Raw genomic sequence first — 8,299 nt, forward strand, 5'->3', positions numbered from 1 at the left:
TAAATGTGACGGATGTGCGTAAGGTTGGCCAGATTGTGCCTGGTGGCAGTTAATACTAAAAATATTCAGACGTGTGCTGCAGCCATAAACTGCAAATAATGAGATATTATTTTACTATTTATAGATGTCTTGAGCTACATAAAATCCTTCCTTCTTTGAGTGGGACCACGAATATAAATACACTGACTCATAAAAAGTTGTGCTTTTTCACGGTGCTGTAAAGCTTTTCTGAAGTAATAAAATGCAATCCGTTTGAGAGGGGATGGAAATCCATTTGAAATCCATGCAATAAATTTGTAGATGGGAATTACAGAACAATAATTTCCTAACATATTGCGGAATGAAATGTACATAATTTTGATTATTTGGGAACAGTAGGTGTCACTGTAATCATTAAACTGAAAGCAAGTTTCTTCATAAAGTACATTGTATCTTTTATATTCTCTATGGCCTGAGTTGATTTAAGAAGACCACCAGGTTGAGGGCCTTTATTTAGGCAATAAATATACATTTGTTCTTCATTTGTTTCATGAAGTCCATACACCGTTCTTCAAAGCAGTGCTTTGTGTAGTTAGCATGCTACTCTCCCTTAGTCTTTGGATTGCAATCTTGTGTTGCTGTTCATTCTACAGCTACTATCCATTTGTATTGTAGTTGTTGCAGTGGCGGCTCCAGAATAAAATATCGGCATGTGACACAGAAAGAGCAAAAGGCATTTCCGGAGCGGCCTGCTTTGTCCAATATGTCAGGTTTCTGAAAGAAAACATCAGTTATCAGTCAAATCAATGCTCCCATCCGAAACATATTTTCTCTGAAGTAAGTCCCTATTTATTTTAACATAGGTATATTTCTTACAGCCTTATTTACATTTCCAGTCTATGATTTCATCATAAAATCTATTATTATTATTATTATTATTATTATTATTATTATTATTATTCCTTCCCTTCCTTCCAAAGCAGCCCATTGGCTGAGGGCCTTTATTTGGCATAAATAAACATTTGTTATTGCCTTTTTTTAATGAAATCCAGACAGCTTTCTTCAAGGTGGGGTTACATGATGAAAGTACCTTTCCTTCAGGTGTGGTCCAGCAATGGAGAGGGAGGCTGGGGAGTAAACTAAGTTCATCGTCCCCACTGGTTGCTGAGTATTTGCTCCTGCCTGGTAAGACTTATTTCTTCCTAATCATATGTGGGGAGGGAGGAATATTGCACTACCAGCAGTTGGTTGTGATTCGTGAGGGTAATAAGTGGGCTTTGAAAGCTGGGACATTCCTGCTTCTGAGTTTCTCCTCATATTTTTAATAAGAGATTTGTCCCCTGTTGATAACTTACTTAAGCAGAATGACAGCTACAGAAACATACAGAATTGCCTTGTATTGTTGACCCTTCTAGTTCAGAATTGCTTACATGGACTGGACAAGGCCTTTCCAGGATGTCAGATAGGAGTATTTCCAAGCTTTACCTGAAAATGCTGAGGGTTGAAACTGAGAGTTTCTGTATGCAAAGGACTTCCTCTGTCATTTTCTCCGGAAGTTAATTCTCCATCCCATGCTGCGTGCTTGGCATGCATTAAGAAAAAGGTAAAGGACCCCTGACAGTTAAGTTCAGTCACAGACGACTCTGGGATTGCGGTGCTCATCTCGCTTTACAGGCCGAGGGAACCGACGTTTGTCCGCTTCCACAGACAGTTTTTCTGGGTCATGTGGCCAGCATGACTAAGCCGCTTCAGGTGAAACCAGAGCAGTGCACGGAAACGTTGTTTACCTTCCTGCCGGAGTGGTATCTATTTATCTACTTGCATTTTCAATGTGCTTTCAAACTGCTAGATTGGCAGGAGCTGGCACCAAGCAATGGGAGCTCACTCCATCATGGGGATTTGAACCACTGACCTTCTGATTGGCAAGCCCAACAGGCTCAGTGGTTTAGACCACAGCGCCACCCGCGTCCCTTGGCATGCATTAGGAGTGACTAAAAGTTCCCTCACCTTCCCTCCGGTGATCTTCGTTTTGTCATTTCCTGTTTCTTGCCATGAGCATGCACAGCCTAGAGAGTTCAGAAAATGCAAAGGTAATTTCACTCATTTGCTTCTCTGTACTGGACATGTATTTATTTTTTAATGAGTATGTATAACCTGCTTGTCATTAAATAGTTCAATCCCATAGTGGGGAAACAATTAAAAATATATACAGGGGGGGAAATACTTTAAAAATAAATGCAAAAACTACAGAATGCATACCAACAAATCCCATAAATAGCAAACAGCTCTGTCATAAAACAAACTAAACTAAACAGCAACTGAATGTACAATTAAAAGTACTTTAATAAATGTAAAGTGCATATTTGGTTTGTTTGGTGCTTTTTGGCGCTACTGAGGCATTGCTTTTCTGCAGTTGTCTGGAAGCAGAACTGGGACTTAATATAGTGCAATGTTCAGTGCTAATTTTCTAGAAGAAGAGGTTCTGGAACTCTCTGTGAACGCCTCCATTGTTCTCTTATAATGGCAGCAGTGTCCACCTGAGAGGTGCCAGAACTGAGTTCCAGTGAGTTCCGGCTAGAAAAAAAGCCCTGACAATCTTACCCAGCAATTAGTGATGGACAAGCTCCCCTCGGCTCACATCAGATTGGCAAAGAAAGCAATTGAGCTATTTATTTCCAAATGGTTACATAGCTCAGTTCATTGCTGAACCAGTCTGGGCAGCTGTTCAAGGCAGACCTCAGCAAGGAAAGGATTCAGCTTTGAAGAGTAGGCCCAAGAAAATTTGGAGTCAGAGCCATCAGCCCACCTCTTGTGGGGGGTCCTCTTGGCCAAAAGGTCTGGCTTTGCAAAGCAATAGATAATATCTACATTGCTTTCATAGGGAGCTGAACTGGAGAGTTGACCCTGGAGAAAATGGAGTACGAAGACCTTGGACTATGAGGGTTCCCTGCAGAGGAGGTCTTTGGCCCCTTACTCAGATTTCCTGGAATCAATTCTTTCATGCCACGCTTCACCTAGCACCTTTGCTTCATACAGCCACCTAGCAAAGCAACAGACATTTCTCCAGGAGCAGCCAGCAAGGAAGGGTCAGCAACATACACTGGGGGATATATGGAGTGAAGAGCATCCCCTGTGGTAGGTGGGATTTTGCCTCAAGTTCCAATTTTCCCGAGAGCAGCTCTTTAGCTGGGAAGTCTTCTCCAGCTCAGATCCAAAGGGCTTCTAGTGTTCACCAATCCTTTAGGGCGGTACTCCTCCAACATGGGTCTCTAGCTGCTTTTGGACTACAATTCCCATCATCCTGACCACTGGACTTGCTAGCAAGGGATGATGGGAGTTGTAGTCCCAAACTGCTGGAGACCCAAGTTTGGGAAACACTGCTTTAGGGCAGGAGTTGGCAACCTTTTTCAGCCATGGGGCGGTCCACCATCCCTCAGACCATGTGGTGGGCTGGACTATATTTTGGAAGAAAAAAAATGAACAAATTCCTATGCCCCACAAATAACCCAGAGATGCATTCTATTCGTGTTAAATCTCCAGGCAGGCCCTACAAATAACCCAGAGATGCATTTTAAATAAAAGGACACATTCTACTTATGTAAAAACATGCTGATTCCCGGCCTGTCCATGGGCTGGATTAAGAAGGCGATTGGGCCGCATCTGGCCCATGAGCCTTAGGTTGCCTACCCCTGCTTTCAGGTGACCAATACTAAGCTCCATTTCCAGTCCTGAGCCTGACCATCAATGCTTGTTCTCATGGCCAAGATCCTTCTCTACTGTTTACTCAGAATTAAACTCCATTCATCAAAGCTGGGAGACAGCTTCATCTCACTGTTTCAGTGGCAATACATCCTGAGATATTGGAAATGACTCAAGGAATATTGTGAAGGAAATTTTAATTAACTACTCATTTATTTGGGTGTAAACAAGTCCTGGAAATGGAGGACTAATGGGGGACAATCTGGGTGTGTGGGGGGGAGACTGCATAAGTTGCCCCTTAGATGCACCTTGGGTGAAACAGCCACTGCAGATGAACCCCAAGCACAGCATTCTCTTTGGGGAGACAATAAAAGCATAGCAGAAGTATCCTGCAAAGCAAGCAGGAAAGCCCAACTGCTGTTCCTAGAACTGAAAAGCAAAGTGTTTGAACGGAGCCATGGCTAAAACCAGAAGCACCCAGATGAAGTGGTAAAGCTAGGAAAAGAAAGACAATTTATTCTCGTTCTGCTTTGTGCTGGGCTCTAAGGTTAGCCAAATAATCCTTCTCCGGTTTTGACTTTTGTCAACTAGGCCTCTTCCAATTAAAACACAAAAAAACCTGAGGTTGCCTGAGAGACTCTCCGCAGGCAGCTTATTTCTCTCACATACAGGAGAGCTCCCATCAATCAGCCCCAGAGCGCCCTCTCATTTCTGCTGACTCCAACAACTGCTCAGCCGAGTCTCTGTGATAATGGGCCAACATCCAGCTCTGAGTGTGACTCACAAGTGACACGTCTCAAACGCCTTCAGAAAGGAACCTTGGATGCAGTGCAATTAACCTAATCTATTCTTCACGGAACTTTTCAGTTACAGACTCGGACAGACACTCTGATATGAAACTCATTGCTCAGACGTATATCCTCCTGAAATCTCAGGACTTAATTGCAGACAATCTGTGCAACATTTAGGGTGGAATTGCCTCACAGAAAGTAAAGAGAGGATTTAAGGCAAAAACTAGTCATCATTCTATATTACGCTCCAATACATAAATATCTTAAAATCTTGGTTATGTCTATTTCACTGAATCTTACAATCTCCAGTACTATATGATGTATACTTGATGTTCCCAAACTCCTCTTTTGGTTATTATCAGTAATGTCTGTTGCATCAATGTACTTCTTTACAGCTCCATGATATGGAAAGAGATTTGTCAAAGGTTATCCAGTGAACTTTATGACTGAGCAGAGTTTTTTTAATCCAAAAAGGGTCTCTTAATCCATGACATCACAGATGACTAGTGTATTTGGTGGAGAGATTTCACTTCTTAATGTGTGTATTCAGGATAATAATAAAAAAATTGAATTTTTGTTACATGTCCTAGGAACTCTTGCACATTCTGTAGTTGCACTAGGAGACCTCAGGTTTGCAATTAAATCAGGCTAACAATATCACCCCAGGCTAACAATATCACCTTCCCTTACAGGGTGATTACGCTTATACTGTAATAAAAACCCCAACAGAAGTTTGAAGAAAACAGCAGTTACCAGACCAAACAGGAAGCACCTTTCATTTCTATTGCAGGAGACGGCTCTCTTCATATCCATCCATCCATCCAACCATCCATCTTTATTGCGGTCAAAGACCAGACAGCAAAATTAACAACAGCAACATACACTTCAGCTCTCTTAGTACTATTGGCACTAATTGAGGTGCTAACATGTGATCTGGCATAGGTGCCGACTCCCTGGAGGCCCCAGCACCCACAAAAATCCCCATGAAGGGGCCAGGCACCCACAACTTTCAGCACCAGGGCCATGCATGTTGCATGGCACCCACAGCCTCGGGCCCCCACAGTTGCAGGACCAAGGGGGCACTCCTGTGATCTGGAGCTTCACAAGCTGGTCTGGCTATATACCCTTGATGCTTTGCTTGCTTGTTTTAAGGCTATCCATTCACCTTCCACAGCAATGCAGTACACACCTCCTATGTATGTTTATTTGTTTGTTTGTTTAAGTCTGTCTCAACCATGATGTCACATTCAGACTGTAAAGCTAGCCTCATCTCCTTATATAATAATAATAATATTACAATACCTTTTTATTTATATGCCACCCTTCTGATGGGGTTGCCCCAGTTACTCTGAGTGGTTTCCAACAGATTAAAACATCAAACACAGTAAAATATCAAATTATACAAGGCTGCCTTTGGAGGTTTTCTAAAGGTTATGTAGTTACTCATTTCTTTGATGTCTTCTAATAGTCACATAGCTGTTTATCTGTTTGACGTCTGATGGGAGGGCATTCTGCAGAGCGGGTGCCACTACTGAGAAGGCCCTCTGCCTGGTTCCCTGTAATCTCACTTCTTGCAGTGAGGGAACAGCCAGAAGGCCCTCAGAGCTGGACCTCAGTGTCTGGGCTGAACGATGGGGGTGGAGATGCTCCTTCAGGTATACAGGGCACCAGCACTTTAGGCACCAGGACTTTAAATTGTGCTCAGAAGTGAGCATAAAACATGGGGATTATCATTACAATGCTGTTATCATTTTTTTTTTAAAAGATACCTTATCTGGAAAAGCCACTGGTAAGTGGGAATAAGGGAGAGTTCATTTTTTACCAGATCTTTCCACCACAGACATCTGCAAGCCACAGAATAATATTGAAACCCAGATCTCAGGAGATCTAGGAATTCTACACTACTAGTGCTTTTTTGCATGGCTTCAAGTTGCATTGGCTGCCATTTTAGAACACACATGTTTATTCAAAATAATAATAATCACCTTTTTGCAGCCATCATTCTCCATCTGCTGCTCCTTGGACTCTTCCTATTTTAACTAAAGGGCTCCTTCATCTTGTTCCTTACATGGTCCCTGGTTGGCTGATGTCACAGCGCTACATAGGATGAAGTCATTGAAGACATACAAAGCCATCCTATTGTCTTCACAATAGAAAGGGGGAGACACATCCCCATTGCCCAGGCAACCAGGCCAGCCCCCCCTGTTTTTCCTTGTCTTTCCCTGCTCTTCTGGTAGCTTCATGGCCCACCAGTGTCATCTAGCAGCACTTTTCACCCTGATTCACTTTTACTTCCTTAGAGTTACTTACGACAAGATGGGGTTGTGCATCAGCTTATGTCCTGCCTTCCCTTGCATCAGCTATATTCTTGCATATAGATTTGTACCTTTTTTGTGGGGGATTTGCAAACATTACTGAAAGGGGTGTCTTGGACACAGGGAAGGATGTTCCCCTAACTTCCCCCTGTTCTAGGCTCATCACCAGCCAATATTTGGCTAAAAGGTTCTGCCCGCAAAAGTAAAAATGGCGTAGGTGCTGGTTTCACAACACCACAGAATTAAATCAATTAGTCAAAGCCAGCATTTTGTCACTCTCAATGTTCCATCACATCATCACATGCTAGATCACAAAGAAAGTGGCCTTGGGATGATGATATTTGTACCCCACCCATCTGACTGAGTTGCCCCATCCACTCTGGGCAGCTTCCAGCATATACAAAAACATTACAAAACAATAAAAACTTCCCAATACAGGGCTGCCTTCAGATGTCTACTAAAGGTTGTATAGTTACTTATCTCCTTGACATCTCACGGGAGGGCATCTCACTAGGAGGGCACCACTACCAAGAAAGCCCTCTGCCTGGTTCCCTGCAACTTCACTTCTTGCAGTGAGGGAACCAGTAGAAGAACCTTGGAGGTGGACCTCAGTGTCCGGGCTGAATGATGGGGGTGGAGATGCTCCTTCAAGTATACAGGGCGGAGGCTGTTTAGGGCTTTAAAAGTCAGCACCAGCACTTTGAATTGTACTCAGAAACTTACTAGGAGCAAGTGTAGGTTTTTCAGAACCGGTGTTATATGGTACTAGCGGCTGCTCCCAGTCACCAGTCAGATGAAATTATGCAATTATGATTATACATAGGTGGGGTCACCAGGGTGAAGGAGAAGGTTTCGCTTCCATTCTTATAGAGTCTCCAAGCATATCTTTTTCTTCCCTGTACCAGAATCATTGCCATCCACTTCTGTGGTGAAAAGTAAAATGTTTGGGAACATGGTTATTGTGAGGGTAAAACATTCTTTCTCATCCTCCAATACAGGCAGGGGCCGATATACTATAAAACTAAGGAAGATTAAGCTTCAGAGACCCTAATTGTGGAGGTGACTCAGAAGTGATTTTCATCCACATTGCTTTTTAAAAATTGGGTCCACAATCCCAAAGTTTGAGAGTCAGTAGCATAGATGTTGTAAAAGCTGTTGCAAAGGGGGCCCCATACCAGCTCAAGATTGAAGGCCCCCAAAGTGTAAGCCCGCAACTGCTGACAGGATTCCCCCACAAGGCTACATTAGGTCCCTGTGTGCAGACTGTACAGAGATATAGTGCATTCCTCAAAGGACCTTGCAACATAACTCCTCATGTATTATTTTCTTCATACATATGTGTACACGTAACCTTGTACTAAGGATGGAGGAAAACTTCAGTTCAGTTTGCATTTTAATGCAAATCTGACTAATTTGTGCTCCCTGAAACAACATGGGTATCCTTCAAAATTAACAGTTGTCTGAATTTTGCAATGCAAAATTCTCCGATCAAAAATCTGTCCCAAAATGCATACA

At 42.8% G+C, this 8,299-nt stretch overlaps 1 long non-coding RNA gene across 1 annotated transcript; it reads right to left on the minus strand.

The window, feature by feature from the left end:
* Positions 1-474: 474 nt before the first annotated feature.
* LOC309360333 lies at positions 475-6,558 on the minus strand. Its single transcript, XR_014163996.1, has 3 exons — positions 6,455-6,558; positions 1,987-2,045; positions 475-753 (listed from the first exon to the last, which is right to left on the minus strand). It is a non-coding gene; the product is annotated as an uncharacterized lncRNA (long non-coding RNA).
* Between the last annotated feature and the right edge of the window lie 1,741 nt (positions 6,559-8,299).

The sequence above is a fragment of the Podarcis melisellensis genome, assembly GCF_964234715.1.
Source record: "Podarcis melisellensis genome assembly, chromosome: 17".
Classification (NCBI taxonomy): domain Eukaryota; kingdom Metazoa; phylum Chordata; class Lepidosauria; order Squamata; family Lacertidae; genus Podarcis; species Podarcis melisellensis.